Source organism: Chiloscyllium punctatum, chromosome 34 (assembly GCF_047496795.1).
Source record: "Chiloscyllium punctatum isolate Juve2018m chromosome 34, sChiPun1.3, whole genome shotgun sequence".
Lineage (NCBI taxonomy): Eukaryota > Metazoa > Chordata > Chondrichthyes > Orectolobiformes > Hemiscylliidae > Chiloscyllium > Chiloscyllium punctatum.
Window position 1 is genome coordinate 32,964,571 of NC_092772.1, and position 25,968 is coordinate 32,990,538.

Genomic DNA, 25,968 nt, shown 5'->3' on the forward strand with positions numbered 1-25,968 from the left:
GGAGACACTGGGCATGGGGGGGGACACTGGGCATGGAGGGGACACTGGGCATGGGGGGGGACACTGGGCATGGGGGGGGGACACTGGGCATGGGGGGGACACTGGGCATGGAGGGGGGGGACACTGGGCATGGGGGGGGACACTGGGCATGGGGGGGGACACTGGGCATGGGGGGGGACACTGGGCATGGGGGGGGGACACTGGGCATGGGGGGGGGACACTGGGCATGGGGGGGGGACACTGGGCATGGGGGGGGACACTGGGCATGGGGGGGGGACACTGGGCATGGGGGGGGGGACACTGGGCATGGGGGGGGACACTGGGCATGGGGGGGACACTGGGCATGGGGGGGGACACTGGGCATGGGGGGGGACACTGGGCATGGGGGGGGACACTGGGCATGGGGGGGAACACTGGGCATGGGGGGGGGAACACTGGGCATGGGGGGGGACACTGGGCATGGGGGGGGACACTGGGCATGGGGGGGGGACACTGGGCATGGGGGGGGGACACTGGGCATGGGGGGGGGACACTGGGCATGGGGGGGGGACACTGGGCATGGGGGGGGGAACATATGCATGGGTGCAAAGGGATGATAGTTCCCCCCCCGCTGACCGAAAAGCCTCCCCGCGATGAAACCCCATCCTCCGTCTCCCCACGGCCCTCTGTCCATCCCTGCAGCCATCCCCATCTTTCCCCCCCTTTCTCTCTCTGTTTCCCTCCCTCTGCTCCTTACCCTGGCTCTGGGCGGAATGTGTCTGCGCATGCTCGCAGGGCCAGACGGACCCATTCCAGTGAAGGTTGTGGGGGGGGGGGAACGGGGGGACGGAACCATTTCCCTCGCGGGGAGAGTGGGTGCGTGCACACAGCGAGCGGAGACCACCCGAGGGTGAAACAAACAGGCGTCACGTGGAGGTGCGCGTGTGAGGCAAGGGTGGACAAGGTCAGAGTTCACACCACACCGGGTTCTCATCCAAAAGGTTTATGTATAAACCTTACGCAGGAGCACCAAAGGGAGGGAGGCTCCGAAAGATCGTATTTTCAACAAAATCTAAAAGTCACACAACGTCAAGTGAAAGTCCAAACCCTCAACTCAACCTGTCAGAATGCAATCTGGTGCCATGTGACCGTTGGATTTGCGCGCCATGTGAGGGGGCGGGGCCAGTGTAGGGTGAAGTGGGGAGGAGGGTGATGTCAGGGAGAGGCGGGGCCACGGACGGAGCGGTGACAGTGATGGACGGGCCAGTGAGGGGCTGCGGTTGTGGAGGGGTGTGTCAAAGGAGGGGCGGGGACACACACTGGGCGTGGCCAGTGAGTGTCATGACTGTGGAGGGAGAGGTCACGGAAGGGCGGGGTTGAAGAACTGGGCGGAGTCAGTGGGGGGGGGCGTACCAATAACGGGGCGTGTCATTGAGAGGCGGGGTCAAAGACTGGGCGGGGTCAGTGAGGCGGGACCTGAAGAGTCGTGAGCGTGGGGTGCGGACAGACAGGGGGAGGGGTCATGGATGGGGTGAGACGTGCTTATTGAGGGGCGTTGTGGGGTATTGCGTAGGAAGAGTGGGCGGGGTAAGCACGGGGGCGTGGTCAGAGTGGGCTGGGTAAGCACGGGGGCGTGGTCAGAGTGGGCGGGGTAAGCACGGGGGCGTGGTCAGAGTGGGCGGGGTAAGCACGGGGGCGTGGTCAGAGTGGGCGGGGTATGCGGTGAATGGCGGAGCGTGTTTCAGGAACCCGGATGTAGCGTCTGGAAAGAGAGTGTGAGTGACTTAAAACCGTTAGAGAGAAGGAAAGGGATAGAGAGAAGAAGAGAATGAAGGCGCAAGGAAAGAGAGACAGAAGGAGGAAGGGGACAGAGAGAGAGGAATGAAGGAAGGGGACGGTGTGAGTGAGGGGGGAAGGAAGGAAGGAAGGAAGGAAGGGGACAGAGAGAGTGAGTGAGGGGGGAAGGAAGGAAGGAAGGAAGGGGACAGAGAGAGTGAGTGAGGGGGGAAGGAAGGAAGGAAGGAAGGGGACAGAGAGAGTGAGTGAGGGGGGAAGGAAGGAAGGGGACAGAGAGAGTGAGTGAGGGGGGAAGGAAGGAAGGAAGGGGACAGAGAGAGTGAGTGAGGGGGGAAGGAAGGAAGGAAGGGGACAGAGAGAGTGAGTGAGGGAAGAAGGAAGGAAGGGGACAGAGAGAGTGAGTGAGGGAAGAAGGAAGGAAGGGGACGGAGTGAGTGAGTGAGGGGAGAAGGAAGGAAGGGGACAGTGAGGGTGAGTGAGGGGGGAAGGAAGGAAGGAAGGAAGGGGACAGAGAGAGTGAGTGAGGGGAGAAGGAAGGGGACAGAGAGAGTGAGTGAGGGGGGAAGGAAGGAAGGAAGGAAGGAAGGGGACAGAGAGAGTGAGTGAGGGGGGAAGGAAGGAAGGGGACAGAGAGAGTGAGTGAGGGGAGAAGGAAGGAAGGGGACGGAGTGAGTGAGTGAGGGGAGAAGGAAGGAAGGGGACAGTGAGGGTGAGTGAGGGGAGAAGGAAGGAAGGGGACAGAGAGAGTGAGTGAGGGGAGAAGGAAGGAAGGAAGGAAGGGAGGGGACAGAGAGTGAGTGAGGGGGGAAGGAAGGAAGGAAGGGGACAGAGAGAGTGAGTGAGGGGGGAAGGAAGGAAGGAAGGGGACAGAGAGAGTGAGTGAGGGGGGAAGGAAGGAAGGAAGGGGACAGAGAGAGTGAGTGAGGGGAGAAGGAAGGAAGGAAGGGGACGGAGTGAGTGAGTGAGGGGAGAAGGAAGGAAGGGGACAGTGAGGGTGAGTGAGGGGGGAAGGAAGGAAGGAAGGAAGGGGACAGAGAGAGTGAGTGAGGGGAGAAGGAAGGAAGGAAGGGGACAGAGAGAGTGAGTGAGGGGAGAAGGAAGGAAGGAAGGGGACAGAGAGAGTGAGTGAGGGGAGAAGGAAGGAAGGAAGGGGACAGAGAGAGTGAGTGAGGGGAGAAGGAAGGAAGGAAGGGGACAGAGAGAGTGAGTGAGGGGAGAAGGAAGGAAGGAAGGGGACAGAGAGAGTGAGTGAGGGGAGAAGGAAGGAAGGAAGGGGACAGAGAGAGTGAGTGAGGGGAGAAGGAAGGAAGGAAGGGGACAGAGAGAGTGAGTGAGGGGGGAAGGAAGGAAGGAAGGGGACAGAGAGTGAGTGAGGGGGGAAGGAAGGAAGGAAGGAAGGGGACAGAGAGAGTGAGTGAGGGGGGAAGGAAGGAAGGAAGGGGACAGAGAGAGTGAGTGAGGGGGGAAGGAAGGAAGGGGACAGAGAGAGTGAGTGAGGGGGGAAGGAAGGAAGGAAGGGGACAGAGAGAGTGAGTGAGGGGGGAAGGAAGGAAGGAAGGGGACAGAGTGAGTGAGGGGGGAAGGAAGGGGACAGAGAGAGTGAGTGAGGGGAGAAGGAAGGAAGGGGACGGAGTGAGTGAGTGAGGGGAGAAGGAAGGAAGGGGACAGTGAGGGTGAGTGAGGGGGGAAGGAAGGAAGGAAGGAAGGGGACAGAGAGAGTGAGTGAGGGGAGAAGGAAGGAAGGAAGGGGACAGAGAGAGTGAGTGAGAGGAGAAGGAAGGAAGGAAGGGGACAGAGAGAGTGAGTGAGGGGAGAAGGAAGGAAGGGGACAGTGAGGGTGAGTGAGGGGAGAAGGAAGGAAGGGGACAGAGAGAGTGAGTCAGGGGAGAAGGAAGGAAGGAAGGAAGGGAGGGGACAGAGAGAGTGAGTGAGTGAGGGGGGAAGGAAGGAAGGAAGGAAGGAAGGAAGGGGACAGAGAGAGTGAGTGAGGGGGGAAGGAAGGAAGGGGACAGAGAGAGTGAGTGAGGGGAGAAGGAAGGAAGGGGACAGAGAGAGTGAGTGAGGGGAGAAGGAAGGAAGGGGACAGAGAGAGTGAGTGAGGGGAGAAGGAAGGAAGGGGACGGAGTGAGTGAGTGAGGGGAGAAGGAAGGAAGGGGACAGTGAGGGTGAGTGAGGGGAGAAGGAAGGAAGGGGACAGAGACAGTGAGTGAGGGGAGAAGGAAGGAAGGAAGGAAGGGAGGGGACAGAGAGTGAGTGAGGGGGGAAGGAAGGAAGGAAGGGGACAGAGAGAGTGAGTGAGGGGGGAAGGAAGGAAGGAAGGGGACAGAGAGAGTGAGTGAGGGGGGAAGGAAGGAAGGAAGGGGACAGAGAGAGTGAGTGAGGGGAGAAGGAAGGAAGGGGACGGAGTGAGTGAGTGAGGGGAGAAGGAAGGAAGGGGACAGTGAGGGTGAGTGAGGGGGGAAGGAAGGAAGGAAGGGGACAGAGAGAGTGAGTGAGGGGAGAAGGAAGGAAGGAAGGGGACAGAGAGAGTGAGTGAGGGGAGAAGGAAGGAAGGAAGGGGACAGAGAGAGTGAGTGAGGGGAGAAGGAAGGAAGGAAGGAAGGGGACAGAGAGAGTGAGTGAGGGGAGAAGGAAGGAAGGAAGGGGACAGAGAGAGTGAGTGAGGGGAGAAGGAAGGAAGGAAGGAAGGGGACAGAGAGAGTGAGTGAGGGGAGAAGGAAGGAAGGAAGGAAGGGGACAGAGAGAGTGAGTGAGGGGAGAAGGAAGGAAGGAAGGGGACAGAGAGAGTGAGTGAGGGGAGAAGGAAGGAAGGAAGGAAGGAAGGGGACAGAGAGAGTGAGTGAGGGGAGAAGGAAGGAAGGAAGGAAGGGGACAGAGAGAGTGAGTGAGGGGAGAAGGAAGGAAGGAAGGGGACAGAGAGAGTGAGTGAGGGGAGAAGGAAGGAAGGAAGGAAGGAAGGAAGGGGACAGAGAGAGTGAGTGAGGGGAGAAGGAAGGAAGGAAGGGGACAGAGAGAGTGAGTGAGGGGAGAAGGAAGGAAGGAAGGAAGAGGACAGACAGAGTGAGTGAGGGGAGAAGGAAGGAAGGAAGGAAGGGGACAGAGAGTGAGTGAGGGGAGAAGGAAGGAAGGAAGGGGACAGAGAGAGTGAGTGAGGGGGGAAGGAAGGAAGGAAGGGGACAGAGAGAGTGAGTGAGGGGGGAAGGAAGGAAGGAAGGAAGGGGACAGAGAGAGTGAGTGAGGGGGGAAGGAAGGAAGGAAGGAAGGGGACAGAGAGAGTGAGTGAGGGGGGAAGGAAGGAAGGAAGGAAGGGGACAGAGAGAGTGAGTGAGGGGGGAAGGAAGGAAGGAAGGAAGGGGACAGAGAGAGTGAGTGAGGGGGGAAGGAAGGAAGGAAGGAAGGGGACAGAGAGAGTGAGTGAGGGGGGAAGGAAGGAAGGAAGGAAGGGGACAGAGAGAGTGAGTGAGGGGGGAAGGAAGGAAGGAAGGAAGGGGACAGAGAGAGTGAGTGAGGGGGGAAGGAAGGAAGGGGACAGAGAGAGTGAGTGAGGGGGGAAGGAAGGAAGGAAGGGGACAGAGAGAGTGAGTGAGGGGGGAAGGAAGGAAGGAAGGGGACAGAGAGAGTAAGTGAGGGAAGAAGGAAGGAAGGGGACAGAGAGAGTGAGTGAGGGAAGAAGGAAGGAAGGGGACGGAGTGAGTGAGTGAGGGGAGAAGGAAGGAAGGGGACAGTGAGGGTGAGTGAGGGGGGAAGGAAGGAAGGAAGGGGACAGAGAGAGTGAGTGAGGGGAGAAGGAAGGGGACAGAGAGAGTGAGTGAGGGGGGAAGGAAGGAAGGAAGGAAGGAAGGGGACAGAGAGAGTGAGTGAGGGGGGAAGGAAGGAAGGGGACAGAGAGAGTGAGTGAGGGGAGAAGGAAGGAAGGGGACGGAGTGAGTGAGTGAGGGGAGAAGGAAGGAAGGGGACAGTGAGGGTGAGTGAGGGGAGAAGGAAGGAAGGGGACAGAGAGAGTGAGTGAGGGGAGAAGGAAGGAAGGAAGGAAGGGAGGGGACAGAGAGTGAGTGAGGGGGGAAGGAAGGAAGGAAGGGGACAGAGAGAGTGAGTGAGGGGGGAAGGAAGGAAGGAAGGGGACAGAGAGAGTGAGTGAGGGGGGAAGGAAGGAAGGAAGGGGACAGAGAGAGTGAGTGAGGGGAGAAGGAAGGAAGGAAGGGGACGGAGTGAGTGAGTGAGGGGAGAAGGAAGGAAGGGGACAGTGAGGGTGAGTGAGGGGGGAAGGAAGGAAGGAAGGAAGGGGACAGAGAGAGTGAGTGAGGGGAGAAGGAAGGAAGGAAGGGGACAGAGAGAGTGAGTGAGGGGAGAAGGAAGGAAGGAAGGGGACAGAGAGAGTGAGTGAGGGGGGAAGGAAGGAAGGAAGGAAGGGGACAGAGAGAGTGAGTGAGGGGGGAAGGAAGGAAGGAAGGAAGGGGACAGAGAGAGTGAGTGAGGGGGGAAGGAAGGAAGGAAGGAAGGGGACAGAGAGAGTGAGTGAGGGGGGAAGGAAGGAAGGAAGGAAGGGGACAGAGAGAGTGAGTGAGGGGGGAAGGAAGGAAGGAAGGGGACAGAGAGAGTGAGTGAGGGGGGAAGGAAGGGGACAGAGAGAGTGAGTGAGGGGAGAAGGAAGGAAGGGGACGGAGTGAGTGAGTGAGGGGAGAAGGAAGGAAGGGGACAGTGAGGGTGAGTGAGGGGGGAAGGAAGGAAGGGGACAGAGAGAGTGAGTGAGGGGAGAAGGAAGGAAGGAAGGAAGGAAGGGAGGGGACAGAGAGAGTGAGTGAGGGGGGAAGGAAGGAAGGAAGGAAGGAAGGGGACAGAGAGAGTGAGTGAGGGGGGAAGGAAGGAAGGGGACAGAGAGTGAGTGAGGGGAGAAGGAAGGAAGGGGACAGAGAGAGTGAGTGAGGGGAGAAGGAAGGAAGGGGACGGAGTGAGTGAGTGAGGGGAGAAGGAAGGAAGGGGACAGTGAGGGTGAGTGAGGGGAGAAGGAAGGAAGGGGACAGAGAGAGTGAGTGAGGGGAGAAGGAAGGAAGGAAGGAAGGGAGGGGACAGAGAGTGAGTGAGGGGGGAAGGAAGGAAGGAAGGGGACAGAGAGAGTGAGTGAGGGGGGAAGGAAGGAAGGAAGGGGACAGAGAGAGTGAGTGAGGGGAGAAGGAAGGAAGGAAGGGGACGGAGTGAGTGAGTGAGGGGAGAAGGAAGGAAGGGGACAGTGAGGGTGAGTGAGGGGGGAAGGAAGGAAGGAAGGAAGGGGACAGAGAGAGTGAGTGAGGGGAGAAGGAAGGAAGGAAGGGGACAGAGAGAGTGAGTGAGGGGAGAAGGAAGGAAGGAAGGGGACAGAGAGAGTGAGTGAGGGGAGAAGGAAGGAAGGAAGGGGACAGAGAGAGTGAGTGAGGGGAGAAGGAAGGAAGGAAGGGGACAGAGAGAGTGAGTGAGGGGAGAAGGAAGGAAGGAAGGAAGGGGACAGAGAGAGTGAGTGAGGGGAGAAGGAAGGAAGGAAGGAAGGAAGGAAGGGGACAGAGAGAGTGAGTGAGGGGAGAAGGAAGGAAGGAAGGGGACAGAGAGAGTGAGTGAGGGGAGAAGGAAGGAAGGAAGGAAGGAAGGGGACAGAGAGAGTGAGTGAGGGGAGAAGGAAGGAAGGAAGGGGACAGAGAGAGTGAGTGAGGGGAGAAGGAAGGAAGGAAGGAAGGGGACAGAGAGAGTGAGTGAGGGGAGAAGGAAGGAAGGAAGGAAGGGGACAGAGAGTGAGTGAGGGGAGAAGGAAGTGTGAGAAACAAAGCTCACACACTTCAATAATTCCAGTCCAAGACAAGATCTGAATCAGTAGTGTCATTTATTTTACACTTGCAAGTGGGTGTGATGTCCAGTGTCTAAAAAGGCAGAGGACATACACACCAGGTTCAATTCATACATAATATTTATATGTTTTGATGTCTATTGTTTTACACTACTCCCTCCCCTGCTTACATCGTCCACTTCCCTAAGACCGGCCCCCATTACTCCTGTTTATCTCTTGCCTTATCCGGCCTTGTCTGTGATAAAATGCTTATTTCTGGTCTCACAAGGCCGTTTGACCTTGCCCTGCTATAAGTCATTGTTAGGCATATCCTTTCTTCATCATTATCTACCCCCTTCATCTGTGCCTTTCCCGAGGCCATTCTGATCCCTATGACCCTTTTAATTGGGGTTTGTTCCTGTGTTTTCGTAAAAGTGGGAAGCAGATGTTTATACCTACTGTCTGTACAGGCGTATCTAGCTTAACTTCATCCTCTCACAACATCTTATCTATTTGCCCACCGTGCCTACTATTGTTCATTGGCACATTGGTTCATTGTGGGCGGCACGGTGGCACAGTGGTTAGCACTGCTGCCTCACAGCGCCTGAGACCCGGGTTCAATTCCCGCCTCAGGCGAGTGACTGTGTGGAGTTTGCACGTTCTCCCCGTGTCTGCGTGGGTTTCCTCCGGGTGCTCCGGTTTCCTCCCACAGTCCAAAGATGTGCAGGCCAGGTGAATTGGCCATGCTAAATTGCCCATAGTGTTAGGTAAGGGGTAAATGTAGATGTAGATGTAGGGGTATGGGTGGGTTACGCTTCGGCGGGGCGGTGTGGACTTGTTGGGCCGAAGGGCCTGTTTCCACACTGTAAGTAATCTAATCTATATAATCTAATCTAATCTAATCTAATTTCATTCTGACATACAATTTTAGCTAATACAAAAACAATTCTACATTTCCTCTACATCGTTTCCATTCTTGTTGACTCAGCTCTTGACTAAAACAATTACCCACTGGTGTGAGTTCACCTCCTTTGTAAAATGGAATTGCAGAAGTAACACTAATCCACCTATATCCCACAATTCCCCCTCTTTCTTTTAGTTACCATTTGTTATCTTCTGCAAATATTTTGTTTTTAAGCATCACTCCCGAAATTCGCAAGCATCATCCCGGAGATTTCATCCATCTTGGTCTCACTCATCTCCTCATTATTTAGTCGATAAAGTCCTTCAGCCTGATTCCCTTTTAGGGGCATCTCTTTCATTAAGGCTGTTTCAATCAACCTTTGGGTGAGTCCTCGTATACAGGGTATGATACAGCAGCCAATGGCTACTAATACCCCGACTACTACTATCAGGGAAGTAAGGATAGAAACCACCACCCCCTTCCATTTCCCAAACCATGATTCCAGCCATCCTGTGAGAGATGTATCTACTCCTGAATTCTCAGCCAGTTCCTCTGCTAAGGTAGTCAATCCCCTTAAGGCCTGAGTAATTGAACCATCAGGCGCAGTGTTATTAGGAATAAAGGTACAACAGCTTCCTCCTAACATCACACACACGCCCCCTTTTTCTGCTAAAATCATATCAAGGGCTATTCTATTTTCCCATGCCATCCTACTTGTCGCATCAAGCTGTTCTGATATTCCTTTAACCGCATCTCTTGTATAATTTATAAATCGCTGTTGATTATAGAAAATGTAATTTATCCAATCTACATTTTTATTAATTGTTACCCACCAAAAGAGAGCTGACTCAAAGCCTGCTGCAATCTGGTTACGAGCCTTAAATTCATCCGGTACTCCCCTAGGGACTCCTACCGAATCAAGATAAATCCTGTCATCGAAAGAAGTGTCTAACAGTAATCTCTTACTCCTTCCCTTTTTCCCTCCTATCTTTTCCTTCTCAAATGCCAGGGTAAATGGAATTGCCAATTGTACAATTGCACATATCTCTCTCCAATCCGGAGGGAGGGTGGGTCTCTATATTTTGCCCCCACAGTCCCACCACAGATCTGCTCGGGAACCTTTAGTGCTGAGTAGTTCCCGCCCTTCTCCATTTCGGTAACATTCTTAATCTCTGTACATAGTTTCAGCTCCCCCAAATCTTTCGACCGACTTGTACCTCGTCTACGCACACACGAGGTGTGATTTCCAACTGCGGCAGAAAACAGGGGGGGAACTTTTACATCTTTCTTCTCCAAGGGAGGGAACATCAGAGATAGGGAGGTACAGTTCCTATCATTCCATGCAGTCTCATCCTGATACAGGGCTATCATACATCTCATGCCCTTCCTGTCTCCCTTCCACCCGAGCGGAAAGGGAACCACCTGGGCCACTGGCCGACCGGAGGCACCTGCATAGCAATTGCTTTTGTTCAGACTTTTCACAGTATACTTTACCCATTCAACCCAGGCATTTGCATCCCCGTACCCAGTTTCTATTTCAATGGTCTGTTTCAAGTCCTTTACCTCTATAAATTTTACTACTTTAGGATCAGCGGGAGGGGTGAAAGATTGTATCTTATTACCCAGTAGTTCTACCCGTTTTCCCTGTCCTACACTAATTCGGAAACAACAGCCCAAGAAATCCTTCCCATTTGCTTTCATTTCTATCCCAAACATTTCATTTCATTGTATCTCATAGGTGCCCCACCCAGGATTGTTTCGTGCCATATGGTTTTCCTTATTGTCGGGTATATTGGGTTACACTTTTTATCGGGACAATCACGAGCTAGTCGGAAGGGGGTCCGCTGTACTGTGACAAGACCATTATACTAAGTACCATCCCCAAGGCCATCCCCACAGGACTTAAGATGTATCTCAAAGCTGCAGTACTGTCCCTGATTATCTACATCCTCACAATTTACTAAGCTGCATACATCAGCATCTATTACTTGTGGGTTATCAGATTCAGGAACCGTTAATAATACATATGAAAATGATATTTGATAAAATGCCAATACTAAGAGAGCTAGCATCATAACTCTAAGCATTCCCAGTATTCTAAACATCATGCTGAAGCACAAAACGACTTAATATACAATCTTACAGAAATAATCCCGCGCTCGCGTCGCCACTGTATAATTAGTTACTCAAAGTCTCTTTAGTCTGAGTTTCAGCGAATCTTGCGTTGATTCGGCTGTCCAGACTTCTTTCTCCACGGGAGGGTCCACTGGCCCTTTGATCCGAGTGCAGTGAGTCCAGCCTTTCTCCGCTGTCCTTATTGCCGTTTCGGGAGTCAAAAGAGCCTGGTACGGCCCTTCCCAGTCCGGCTGCAATTTAGTCTCTGTCCATGATTTTACTAAGATTCAATCGCCCGGCTGGATGGGATGAACGGTGAATTCAAGGGGTGGAGTCTGTGCCAATAAACCCTGTTTCCTGAGGAAAGACAAAGAGGAGGACAAACCCAGTATGTACTTCTTTAAAAACAAATCTTTAGTTTTGGGAATTGGCAATTCTCCATTCGTTCCCAAGTAAGGTAATCCAAATAAGATTTCATAGCGGGATAGTCCCAAATCTTTCCTTGGGGCTGTTCGTACTCGCAAGAGAGCTATAGGTAAACATTTGGTCCAAGGGAGTCTAGTTTCCTATTATCAATTTAGAGAGCTGTCGTTTGAGTGTTTGGTTCATTCTCTCAACCCTTCCCGATGATGGCGGCTGCCATGGAGTATGGAACTCCCAGGAAATTCCCAACCCTTTCATTACCCCCCCGGAACACTTTAGAGGTAAAGTGAGTTCCTTGGTCGGAATCTATATGGTTCACGAGCCCATATCGGGGAATTATGTGCTCCAATATTGTTTTAGACACTCCACTCGCAGTGGCGGTAGCTAGGGGGTATGCCTCAACCCAACCAGATAAATGATCTACTATGACCAACATATATTTTAGTCTCCCTACCCTGGGGAGTTCAGTATAATCTACTTGTATACTCTGGAAAGGTCTCAATCCTGGGTCTCTTCCTCCCGGGGTCTGTTTTCTCAAGACTTTCTTATTTACCTTTATGCATATGATACATCCCTCACATATTTGTTTAGCAATTGTATATATTCCTTTACATCCATATTCCCTAAGAACCAAATCACACATTGCTTGTACTCCCCAATGGCTGCCTTGGTGTAGGACAGCCATAATCTCTCGCATCATCATTTTGTTTAACATTTCCCTTCCATCAGGTAACCTCCAATGCCCGTCTGCTGTTTTTACAGCCCCTAAATCTCTCAATTCTTTTTCTTCACTTTCAGTAAATATAGGAGCTTCCCGAGGACCTGGAACAGTAGGTATTAGAGAATGAATCACCACTTCTTGTGGGTTCAGGGCTGCTTCCTTAGCCACCTCATCGGCTAATCTATTCCCCCTAACTTCTAGTTCATTTCCTTTCTGATGACCATTTACATGGACTACTGCTATTTCTCGGGGAAGTAATAGGGACTCCAAGACCCGTTTAATCAATTCCTCATGTACTAATTCTTTCCCTCGGCTGTTGATCAGCCCTCGTTCCTGCCATATCTTGCCGAAAGTGTGCACAACACCAAATGCATATTTAGAGTCAGTGTATACTGTTCCCTCTTTATTCTCTAATGCTCTAAGGGCTCTTTCCAATGCATAGAGTTCACAAGTCTGAGCTGATCACCCATTTGGCAACCGTCCTGCCTCCACCACACTACTGTTTGTCCCGTCTACGACTGCATACCCATTATATCTTTTCCCTTCAATCACCCGGGATGATCCGTCTATAAAAAGTCTAACCCCTGCATGAAATGGAACATCTCTAAGGTCCATGCGGACCTTAGTTTGGTATTCTATAATGTCAAGGCAATCGTGCCCTGGATTCTGAGGAGTCTCCTTCCCCTTTCCAAAGAAATGCAGCTGGATTTAAACAATTGTCAGTGACCAACACTAGATCATCCTTTTCTATTAATATTGCCTCATATTTCAGAATCCGCGAGTCTGTCAACCATCGCCCAGCTTTTTGGTTTAGGATTGTTCTCACTTGGTGTGGAGTGCTTACTATTAGGGCTCCCCCAAATGTAAGCTTTCTGCTTTCCTCCACCAACAGTGCAGTGGCAGCCACAGCCCGCACACACTCAGGCCACCCCCGGGATACTGGATCCAGTAGCTTCGAAAGATATGCTACTGGTTGTCTCATTCCTCCCCACCTCTGGGTCAATACTCCCAAAGCCGCTCCCTTATCCACGGTAGCAAAGAGGTGGAAAGGTTTATCTAGAGAAGGTAAGGCTAACACGGGGGCATGGATCAGATCTCTTTTGAGTTTCTCAACTAGTTCTTTTTCCTCATCATCCCAACTTAGACATTTTGGTTCCCCCTCTAATAGTTTGAGATATAATTTCTTAGTCTACTGAGCATAGGAATCAATCCACAATCTGCAATAACCCGTTAGACCTAAAAATTTGCGTAACTCCCTTTTAGTGCTGGGCAGTGGCATTCCCACTATTCCCTCTATCCGTTCCGGGCTTATCTTTCGCTTTCCCTCACTAACTAAATGTCCCAAGTGTTTCACTACTTGCTCCACGTATTGTAGTTTGTTTTTAGATACCCGCAGTCCTTGCTGACCCAGGAAATTCAATAATTTATTAGTGGCTTCTACTACTCTTTCTCTTCTTTTTCCTGTTACTAAGAGGTCGTCTACATACTGCAACAGGGTAGTCCCCTTGGGGCTGCTAAATTTCTCCAATACTTGTTCTAACATCTGTCCAAATAAATTCGGGGATTCCGTAAACCCCTGGGGAAGCACAGTCCATCGGTATTGCTGTTTTCGTCCTGTCTTAGGGTCTTCCCACTCAAAGGTAAACAAATTCCTACTTTCCTCTGCCAAGGGACAGGCCCAAAAGGCATCCTTTAAATCTATCACACTAAACCATTTGTGGTCATGGGGGATCTTACTTAATAACGTATAGGGGTTTGGCACCACTGGGTGCCTGATCTGTACTATTCGATTTAATGTTCTCAAATCCTGCACCAATCGATAATTTCCATCGGATTTCCGCACTGGTAGTATTGGGGTATTATAAGGAGACATACATGGCTCCAACAGTCCATCTCTAATCAATCCTTCAATTACTGGCTGCAGTCCTCGTTTACCTTTGATGGAAATGGGATATTGTCACTCACAGACAACGTCCCCTTTCCTTTTTAAATTTATTTCAAGGGGGGGGGATCTGTAATTTTCCACGATTCCCTTCCCTAGCCCATACAATAGGGTCTATCTCTCTCTCTCCATATCCTCTGTCAACATTGCCTTTGTACAACTAATTCTTTTTCCTGAATTCCAATCTCCAGTCCTAAGAGGATAATTAAGTCTCTCCCTAGTAAGTTACTTCCTATATCAGGGATATACAACAGTTCCCCTGTGACCCTATCCTAAGGACCTTCTATCATCATAGGTTCAAATACTGGAACAGTAAATCCTTCCCCTTTTTACCCCGGAAACAGAAATTGACCGTGTCGACATTTCTACTTTCTTTGGTTTAAAATTCAGCGATGACTGTGCTGCCCCCGTATCTACTAGGAAGACTACCTCTTCCCTACAGGGTCCCACCTTCAGGTTTATCAAGGGTTCCTGGTGGGCCCCCGAGGGCAGGAACCCCTGACACCCCTATTCTTCATCAAAATTCATAAGCGGAATTGCCCTCTCTTCCCTTTTCAGAGCCGGACATTCCCGCTTAAAGTGCCCTATCTTTCCGCAATAATAGCATCCTGCCTGTGGAGACCTCCATCTCTGCCCCTGTCACTCGAACCCTCTATCAAACGCTCCCCCTTGTCCTCTCTGTCCTACATGCTGCCACCCGCCCCTCCGGTTGGTCACTATTGGTTCCACTCTTTTCTTAACTACCTCATCAACCGCAGCTACCATCATTTTCACCTTCTGTTTCTGTCTCTCATCCTCTCTCTTTACAAACACTTTCTGTGCCTCTCTTAACAATTCATCTAATGGCTTTTCACTCCACCCTTCTATCTGCTGTATCTTTCTCTGTATGTCTGGCCGTGCCTTTGTCACAAAATGTACTTTCAAAAGACCCTGTGCCATTGGGTCCTCAGGGTTCATTCCAGAATATTGAGTCTCTTAATCTCTGCAAAAAAGCTGAAGGAATCTCATCTTTCTCCTGTCTAACTTCAAAGACTTTAGTCAAATTCTGTGACTTCGGAACTGCCTCTCTTATTCCTTTTAGAATCAGGTCTTTCAATTCCCTCATTTCTTCTCTATGCTCCGGGTTTTGATTTTCCCACTGGGGGTCTCTGAGGGGAAACTTCACTTCTCCCTGTCCAGCATCCCCATCTCCAATGGGGTGTTCCCTGTCCCATATTTTAATGGCTGCTCCCCATATAAGTCCCCTTTCTTTCCCCAGTAAATAGTATCTTCAAAATAGACATTAACTCAGCCCAGGTATACAGACTGGGCCCCAAAAATTGATCAATTTGTTCAGACAGCCCCACCGGATCCTCAACCAGGACCTTCATTTCTTTTTTAAATGTTCTGACCTCCCCACTGCTGAGGGGGGCACTTATAAACCCAATCTCTTTGTCCCTTATTGGTACCTCCCGAAGGGGATAAGTCATTACATTCTTCCCCTTTTTCTTTTTTTAAAGAAATATTGCAATATTTCTAGCTCCCCATAACTTCAAACACCAATTCATCAATTCATGCTTGACTAACTTTAAAGCCTGTTCCAAACTTGTAAATATATTTATATATTTACGTTCATTTATTCAGTATTTAATATTTAAAATGTAAAATGCATACAGTTCCAAATTTTGAAATCCACTGTAATCACCCAGTTTTAGTCCCTTAATTTAAATCCAAAATTAGTTTTCTTAAGTAGTCCTGACCAATCATTGCTCAATTACAATACTATAGGTCTTGAAATAATCAGAGCTGCCTTAAAATTATTTGTCTATTCAAGTTTAAAGAAAAAAACTTCTAATGCATGAACAATGGCCGAATCCAAGGTCACAGATATTAACCATAGGATCTTGTTTTTACTACAATCTAATGTTGAACTGAAACTTCAACTGTCCTCCATAAATCGCTTTTATGTAAAGATAAAAGAGATTAGTTAGAAACTGATAGTAAGGCAGTCATGACCTGGAAGAAGAACAGGAGTTATCATTCTTTTTTTCGTAATCTCGATAGAATCCTTAACCTTTAAAGAAATCATGGTAAGTTTCCATAATAAAAATCAGATTCAAAACAGTCCCGGAACTCAAGCTCCAGGGAATAAAACGCAAACATTCAATCACCAACAAACAAATGTGCATTCAAACCAAATCACAAAGGGTTAAACTTTCTACCAGCTGTACAGCTCTTTTCATTCTCTCTCTCTCTCTCACTCTCTCTCATTGACAAATAAATTCAGATATTTACAAACCCAGTCTTTGTCCGACCTGAATTTTGGCCAAAAGAGGCGGGACGAAGAATGGATTCCTTAGTCCAATGAAGCAACAATATTTAATCATCTTTTTCCCCTGTACAAGTATTATTTTGCCAATTCCACAACATCCTCCCCAAAGGACTTTCTGGAGGTATGTTGTAAGGGACCCCGCCTCCATTTCCATTGCTTTTTCCTTCTTTTGTTTTCCCGGAGGCTTTTTCCTTACCCACGGCACAACCCATATTGAGTTCCTTCGTTAGTCCCTTATTAACTACTAAAACTCAATCCCGGCCACCAAGGCAATACTTAAAAGTCAATTTTCTTACCTTGGTCTGTGCACAGAGTTGCCTGGCCCCTTTGTGCCATATGTTCTATCGAGCTCCTATCACTGTCTGATTCAGATGTCTCTCTTGTGAGATTCGTACCAGTCGCCCAAGTGAGTGAACCAAACCGGGACACGAGACCGCTCCTCAATGGGGGACGGGACGCGTCTTCCCAGTGTCCAGGGCCAGCCACTCCCCCCGGCGATGGAAGAACATCCCGGACGAGCCCCCAATTGTGAGAAACAAAGCTCACTCACTTCAATAATTCCAGTCCGAGTCAAGATCTGAATCAGTAGTGTCGTTTATTTCACACTTGCAAGTGGGTGTGATGTCCAGTGTCTATAAGGCAGAGGACATACACACCAAATTCAATTCAAACACAATATTTATATAATTTGATTTCTTTTGTTTTACATTGCTCTGAATTGCAGAAGTAACATTAATTTACCTATATCCCACAATTCCTACCTCCCCGCCCACCCTCCCTGGCTTTTCTCACAGTTACACAGTGATTGGGTGGGAACCATAGATAGTTTTAGTCTCTTTAAAGGATACAAAGGGACTTCGATTATCCGGGTGGGGAGTATTTCATTCAGTTAATCGAATTCCAGATAATCGAATGCCGGATAACATAGTTTAGCCAAGCACTGGGACCTTACGATCTTGCCGGATAATCTGATATTTGGATAATCGAATGCCAAATAATCTAGATTCCCTGTATAGAGTCATAGAGATGTACAGTACGGAAACAAACCCTTTGGTCCAACGTGCCCATGCCAACCAAATATCCTAGTCCCATTTGCCAGTATTTGGTCCATATCCCTCCAAACCCTTCTTATTCATGTACCCATCCAAATGTCTTTTAAATGCTGTAATTGTGCCAACCTCTATCACTTCCTCTGACAGCTCATTCCCTACACATACCACCCTCTGCGTGAAAAAATTGCCCTTAGGTCCCTTTTAAATTTTTTCCCTCTCACCTTAAACCTGTGCCCTCCAGTTTTGGACTCCCCTACTCTGGGGAAAGACCTTGACTATTCACCCTATCCATGCCCCTCATAAACCTCTATAAGGTCACCCTTTAGCCTCCGATGCTGCAGGGAAAATAGCCCCAGCCTATTCAGCCTCTCCCTATAGCTCAAATCCTCCAATTCAAAACAAGTGGAAAAAAATTTGGGCTGAGGAAAACTGGGCATGCAACCAAGATCTGCAGGTAGTGCCTTGCTCTTGATCCGAAAGTTTATCCGTAACATTTTCCTGGATGCTTCCACTTGTTTACAGGAGGCACAGACTGGCTCCCTCACTTACCAAAGGAATCTGAACGAAACAATTCAAAGGTGCAACTTGTAGCATCTGAAGGAAAGCGGAGATGGGTTTTTTCAGATTAGATTACTTACAGTGTGGAAACAGGCCCTTCGGCCCAACAAGTCCACACCCACCCATTCCCCCTCTTTACCTAACACAACGGGCAATTTAGCATGGCCAATTCACCTGACCTGCACATCTTTGGACTATGGGAGGAAACCGGAGCACCCAGAGGAAACCCACGCAGACACAGGGAGAACGTGCAAACTCCACACAGTCAGTCGCCTGAGGCGGGAATTGAACCCGGGTCTCTGGCGCTACGAGGCAGCAGTGCTAACCACTGTGCCACCATGCCGTGCCAGTTTTCTTCAGACTTAAAGTGTCTTACTGCAAAGAACTGAGAAAGAGAGAGAGAGTCGTGTCGGGCTGCTGTAGATCTGCTGGTTTCTCTTCTGGTTTGACCAGGTTTCTCTCGGCAATGCTCACAGCCCAAGCTTTTCAGCTGGCTGACTGAGCTAGCTAATCACATGGTTACGAGTAGGCAGAAAGTGGACTTCAAGAAGGAAGCTCTCCACCACTTTCTCAAGGGGCAACCAGAAGTGGCAATAAATGCTGGCCTGACCAGCACCAACCACATCACACAAAAATGAATTTTAAAAAACCTATTTTAAGAAATGAAATAAATGTATTAGTAGCAATTCAGAGAAATGTTGTCTCCATTGATTCCTTGAAAGAGATTCATAGAATCAGGACAGAGTGGAAGAGGGCCATTCAGCCCATCGAGTTCCACACTGACCCTTCGAAGAGCCATCCCACCCAACCCGATCTCCTGCATTTCCCAAGGCTAACCCACCCGGCCTGCAGATCCACGAAGACAACGGGTAATTTAGCGTGGCCATTCCACCCTAACCTGCACGTGTTCGATTAGTGGGAGGAAACCGGAGCACCGGGTGGAAACCCACGCAGACACAAGGAGATTGTGCAAACTCCACACAGACAGTCGCCTAAGGTTGGAATTGAATCTGTGTCCCTGGCACTGGGAGGCAGCAGTGCTAACCACTGAGCCACCGTGCCGCCCAGGATTATATTGTAGTTACAGCTTGGGCTGATGTCGATTGGAGTTTTGATGGGATCTTATTAAAGTATTTCAGATCCTGAGGGGTCTTGACAGATTGCGAGCTGAAAGTTTTTCTCCTGTGTAGGGCTGGAACACATGAAAATATGACTCCCCCATTGAATATGAGGTAAGAGGGATGCTTTCTGTGTTCAGGTCATGAATACTCTGCCCCCCGACGCAGTGGAGACAGGGTCATTGGCAAGCTTTTAACACAGAGATAAGATTCCTGATTAATGAAGGGGTGAAAGAATATCTGGGATTGGTGGGAATGTGGAATTGAGTTCACAATCAGATCTTTCGTGGAGGATCTATGGAGGAACAGGCTGAATCATAGAGTCGGACAGCATTTGTCCAACTTGTCCAGGCTGTCCATAGTCCCAAACTAGGTGAGTCCCACCAGCCTGTGCTTGTCCCATGTCTTTCCAATAATTTCTTGTTCATGTACTTAACCAAGCGTCTTTTAATTGTACCTGCATCCACCACTTCCTCAGGAAGTTCATTCCACACACGAACCACCCTCTGTGTAAAGAAATTGCCCCTCGTATCTTTAAATCTTTCTCCCCGCATCGTAAAAACATGCCCCCTCGTCTTGAAATCCCCTATGCGAGGGAAAAGACATCTGTCATCCTTGCCCCTCATGACTTTATGAACCTCCAATAAGGTCACCCCTCAACCTCATACACTCCAGTGAAAAAGGTCCCCAGCCTATCCAGTCTCTCTTTATAGCTCAACCCCCCCCCCCAATGCCGACAACAATCTTTTCTGAACCCCCACCAGCTTCATAATATCCTCCTTATAACATGACAACCAGATCTAGATACACTACTCCAGAAGAGGCCTCACCAATGCCCTGTATAACCTCAACATGACATCCCAACTTCTCTACTCAAAGGAAATGGGCTGAGAAGTGGCAGATGGAATTTAATTTAGATAAATGTGAGGTGCTGTATTTTGGGGAAGCAAATCTTAGCAGGATTTGTACACTTAATGCTAAGGTCCTAGGGCGTGTTGCTGAACATCTTGGAAGTCAGGTTCATAGCTCCTTGAAAGTGAAGATCTGGACCCCTGTGAGGGGCCTCTCGGTTCCACAATCGGTCAAATCAACACTAGCAACTTGGTGTCTTTTAGCAAATCTTAACAACTTATTATAGCGCCAGACAACACAGGGGTTAAGCACCTCTGTGCACTCTGGAAAATCTGCGCACAATCTTAAAACACAGACAACTTTTATAGCTCTCTTAACAAACAGAACAGCCTTCATTACAAAATTAATCAAATGAAATGAAATGATAAATAGACATAAAGTTAAGCTCATGACATTTCCCGGGAACTGACTTGTTTTGCGCTTTATCTCTGGGACACCTGGCTTCCCAGGTCATTTTAGTTAATTCATACTATGAATTGCTAATCTCTTTCAATCAGTTCAGGAATGGAGTTTTCAGCAGAGTTAGATGCCATTGCTCCTAGAAGCCATTTTGTTATGTCATTTTATGTTACTTGCATTAAGAAGCCATTTTGTAGTTAATAAAAGCATGCATTAAATGGTTGCTCCTGACAACAGCCTAAATCCAAATTTTAGATCCTCAGAAGTAGAGTCGCAGGTAGATAGGATAGTGAAAAAGGTGTTTGGTATGCTTTCCTTTATTGGTCAGAGTATTGAGTAAGGAGTTGGGAGGTCATGCTGTGGCTATACAGCGGATTGTTTAGGCCACTGTTGGAATATTGCATGCAATTCTGGTCTCCTTCCTATTGGAAAGATTTGTGAAACTTGAAAGGTTCAGAAAAGATTTTCAAGGATGTTGCCAGGGTTGGAGGATTTGAGCTACAGGGAGAGGCTGAACAGGCTGGGGCTGTTTTCCCTGGAGCGTCAGAGGCTGAGGGGTGACCTTATAGAGGTTTATAAAATCATGAGGGGCATGGATAGGGTAAAGAGACAAAGTCTTTTCCCTGGGGTGGGGAAGTCCAGAACTAGAGGGCATAGGTTTAGGGTGAGAGGGGAAAGATATAAAAGAGACCTAAGGGGCAACTTTTTCTTGCAGAGGGTGGTGAGTGTATGGAATGAGCTGCCAGAGGATGTGGTGGAGGCTGGTATAATTGCAACATTTAAGAGGCATTTGGATGGGTACATGAGTAGGAAGGGTTTGGAGGGATATGGGCCGGGTGCTGGCAGGTGGGACTAGATTGGGTTGGGATATCTGGTTGGTATGGATGCATTGGACTGAAGGGTCTGTTCCCATGCTGTATCTCTCTGTGACTCTATGACTGAACAACAAAGGCAAGTGTGCAAAATGCCTTCTTTGCCACCCTGTCTACATGTGATGCAAACTTCAGAGAATTATGAACTATAGCCTGAGGTCTCTCTGTTCCACAAAAGTACCCAAGGCTCTATTTTTTTTTTGTAAATATATTTATTAACAAATGTTTTAGCTTTACAAACATAGAAAATGATTGGAAAATACAATCAATAACAAATATCAGTATAATAAAAAGAAATAAAAACAAGTTGCAATACAATTACTGTCTACTAACTACTAGCCTACCCTATAATACAAAACAAACCCTAACACTGTGCAAAGCAACACCAAAAATAGAAAGAAAAGCAAAAAAAAAACATAAAATACAGCTATGCTCAATGCAAAGCTCTCAAACAGAGGAATGGGAGCATTGTATACATACCCGTGTTAACTCAGGAGACCCCCTCCAGGGCCCAGGGTTTGACAAATCTAACCATCCTGGTTAAACAAACACTCTAGTTAAGGTCAATGACAAATCTATATCCAAATAATTCAAGTCTTATAAACTCATGTCTTATAAAAATTGTCTTGTGTGGTGCACCATGTTTGTAAAAAAGTCGAAAGGAATTAATTTCCGTAATTAATGTCTGCCATCCCTGCAAGCCCGGTGGGTTCTCAGACACCCAGTTCATCAGAGTATTCTTCCGTGCACAGTATGCAAGAATATTAAATAGTTTCTTCCCATGCCCGTCTAAAGATGGTAAACTCAGTAGACTTAAGAGTAGAGATATTGGGTCTACTTTGACTTCAGTCCTCAATACCCTCCCTGTCTCTCCCGCCACAGCGCTCCAATAAACACGGAGTTTGTGGCATGTCCAGAAGCAATGGATAAGAGTACCTACATTTATTTTACATTTGGGGCACACTGAAGATGCCCCTTTTTTAAAGTTCGCCAGACGGTCTGGTGCCAAATGAGCCCTGTGCAGAATTTTTAACTGCGTAGCGCATGTCCTATTATAGATTGAGATCTTTCGAGTATTCTCCCATATGTTCTCCCATGTTTCAGAAGAGATCCAAGGCCCTATTTTTAATTGTATAAGCCTTGTCTTAATTATATAAGTCTTGCTGAGAAGTGATTACTTAAGTCTTGTTACAGAATATTAATTTTGTCATCAGTTTCTAAGTTCTTACTCCAATTATTTCAGTTCCCAAACATTCTGTTAGAAGTTCCAGTCCCCATCCTGACACAGAATATCCTTTCTTGTTGCACGGTGCGATTCTCTCCCATAATCACTGCTTCCTGGCCTGAATTACGCTGTTTCAGTAAAAGAAGTTTGTTTCTGACCCCAGAATGTCCTCTGTTTTGTTATAGACTGGGCCAGACCCCCTCAAAACATTTCAAAGCAGACCGTAACTTTGCTGTTCGTTTTAGCAAAGCGCACAGTGGATATTCCCGGAGTAAATTAGGTGGTTCGACTGCCAAGTGTTAAAGCAACAGAATTTATTAACAAAATCACGGAATGAAACACAAAGAAGAGAAAACCAAATACTGGATAACTTATCCTATCCAAACCCGAACTAATTATGCTATTCTAAAAATACTTGCAACAGTCCCAGTACTCACGAAGAGTAAATATGACACAGACAGCTTACAGTTTGAGAAGTCAGAGAGAGAGAGCTCAGCCCATGTTTCACACATCCCCTGCCAGAACTGAACTCACTATGCAAATACACTCGAATTGAAATGTAGGCTAGCCAAGCAGCTAGCTGGCCGCTCCCCTTTGATTACACTGGTTTGTTTTTAAGACATGGAAGCCTTAGGCTGAAGGGAATATCTGTTAGGGGTAAACAACAGGCCCCAAATAAACCAGTCAAACTTCAGACAGGATGGAAATTTGGATCGTTAGAACTTCTCTGGAAAAAAACTCAAGGGCATAGTAACCTTGTTAAAAAGAAGCAGTTTAAAGCCATACACAGAAAGGTTTCTCCCGAAGTTTGACACAAATGGATCAAAATAGTAGACACTGCAGAAAGTTTCCAAAAATACAAAAAGGATCTTGATCAAATGGGTCAATGGGCTGAAAAATAGCAGACGAAATTCAATCTGGATAAATGCGAGGTATTGTATTTTGATATATCAAACAATTAACTGTAGGGCTCTGGGTAGTGTTGGAGAACAGAAGGACCGAGGGGAGCAGGTACATAATTCTTTGAAGTTTGTGTCACATATAGACAGGGGGGTTAAAAAGGTATTTAGCACACTTGCCTTCATTGCTCAGTCCTTCGAGTACAGGAGTTGGGACGTCAAGTTGGGGTTGTACAGGACATTGGGGAGGCCTTTTCTGGAGTTCTGTGCCCAGTTCTGGTTGCCCAGTTTTAAGAAGGGTATTATTAAGCTGGAGAGGGTTCAGAATAAGTATCAGATTCTTTGTTTTCAGAACATGCAGCCCTCAATGTAAATCCCTCGTTCTCAAACCGTTCTTCCTTTTATTGTCCTTCATCACGAGAAGTATGGAGTTTAAAAACAGGGAGGTTATGCTGCAGCTGTATAGAGTGCTAGTGAGGGCACACCTAGAGTACTGTGTGCAGTTTTGGTCTCCTTAATTGAGAAAGGATGTGCTGGCACTGGAGGGGGGGTGCAGAGAAGGTCGATTATGGAGTTGAGAGGGTTGGCCAATGAGGAGAGACTGAGTAGATTGGAATTATAATCATTGGCATTTAGAAGAATGGGGGGGGGGGCTGACAGAAAGGTAAATGATGAAGGGAATAGATAAGATAGAAGCAGGGAGGATGTTTCCACTGAAACGAGAACAAGGGGAATAGCCTGAAAATAAAGGGGAGCCAATTTCAGACTGAGTTGAGGAGGAACCCCTTCACCCAGACGGTTGTGAATCTGTGGAATGCTCTGCCTAGTGAAGCGGTTGAGACTACCCTGTTTTCAAGGCAAAGATAGGAATTTGAAGAATAAAGGAATTAAGGGTTAGGCTGAGCGGGGCAGGTTAGTGGAGCTGAGTCCATGAACAGGTCAGCCATGATCTTATTGAATGGCAGAGCAGGCTTGGGGGGAGGGGGGGGGGGTGCGAATGGCCTCATCCTACTCCTGTTCCTTATGTTCTCATTTCAGCCCAGAGTTTTAAACAGTGTCAAAAATGAAAATGACACAGATTGTACGATTTGCCAGGACTTTGGTCCCAGCTTAGTTCAAACGAAGACCGTCCCTGCGAGACAGCTGTCTCTTTCCCCAGGACTGGAGTCAGCGCCCCCGAATCCAAATCTATTTCTCCCAAGTCAATCTTCAAGCCACCCGTTTATCTGTCTCATCTCATTTGCCCTCTGTCGACTTGCACATGGCTCATAGTCTCATGGAATTATACTTTTCAGACAGACCCACGGAGGTTGTACCACCAAAAATGTATTAAATCCACACTGGGCATCAGGCCCACAGCCTTGAATGTTATGATACTTCCAAGTGCTGATCCAATTACTTTTTAATTAATCACTCCCAGGCAGCGAATTCCATACTGCTACCATCCTCTGGGTGAAAAAGCTTTTCCTCAAATCCCCTCTAAACATTTTCCCTTTGTTATTGATCCTTCGATTGAGGGGAATGGCAGGTTTATACACACCTCCTCAGGCCCCCATCACTTTAACCTCCTCTATTCCCCTCCACAAGCTTCTCTGCTCCAAATGAAACAACCTGAGCTTATCCGGCCTCTCTTCGTAGCTAAGCTGCTCCCTGCCAGACAATACCTTGGTGAATTTCTGCTGCAACACACTCCCTTCCAAGCAGTGCGATCACACGGGTGGCACGGTGGCTCAGTGGTTAGCACTGCTGCCTCACAGCGCCAGGGACCTGAATTCGATTCCAGCCTCGGGCAACTGTCTGTGTGGAGTTTGCACATTCTCCCCATGTCTGTGTGGGTTTACTCTGGGGGCTCCGGTTTCCTCCCACAGTCCAAAGATGTGCAGGTTAGGGTGAGTTGGTCATGCTAAATTACCCATAGTGTTCAGGGATATGTAGGCTAAGTGCATTAGTCAGGGGAAATGTAAAGTTATAGGGCAGGGGAATGGGTCTGGTTGGGTTAGTCGTTGGAGGGTCAGTGTGGACTTGTTGGGCCAAATGGCCTGTTCCCACACTGTAGGGATTCTGTGAAAAAAACCATCCTTGTTACAGTGTGAATGTGGAACAGTACAGCACAAGAAAAGGCCCTTTGGTCCACAACTTATGTGCTGACCATGAATTTCTAAAATAATCCCATCTGCCTACACATGGTCTATACCCCTCTATTCCCTGCATGTCCATGTGTCTATCTGAATGCCTCTTAAACTTTGTGTTGTGAAGTTGAAGGCATGTACTGTATCTTTAAGAGAGAGTGAATGCTTACAAGCACCTGTCATATGATTAGCCAGAGTGTAATGGAAAATTGAAAATATGCAACATTTGGCTGTGAAATGGATACCTGAGTTTTGGTTGCTGTTTTGACAACAATTTGAATTTAACCAATCAGTTTAGATTATGTTCCAGGATACTAAAACCCATTCGAGTTTGAATTGATTGTTTTGCCAACATCTTTCCAATGTTGGGGATATAAAAATGCAGACATTTTGAAAATTGGAGAGAGAACATCTGCTATCAACACAGATCCAAGAAATTTGGAACCATTCTCTATCAAAGGTACCTTTTCATATGAAACATACTCTCAGGAAAAAGAAAGAAGACGACGCAGGGAATTCAGCAACAGAAGACAACAGTCGCAGTCTAGTTTTGAAATTAAGTTGATGTAATTTTAATAAGTGTTTTATTGGAACAACATATTGTTATAAAGTTAGAAGCAGACAAAAAGCAGTTAAGGGAAAGGGGGTTTAGAGTTGGGAATAGTTATTTTTTAATGTTCACTTTCAGAATTAAAAAATAAATTGATGTTATTTTCTTTAAGCCATGGAATTTGGGAGTTCTCTGTCACTCATTTTAACAGATTATGAGGTGAGCTTTTCTGGATGTTTGGTTTAATTAACAATGGGATTCACTGCCATGT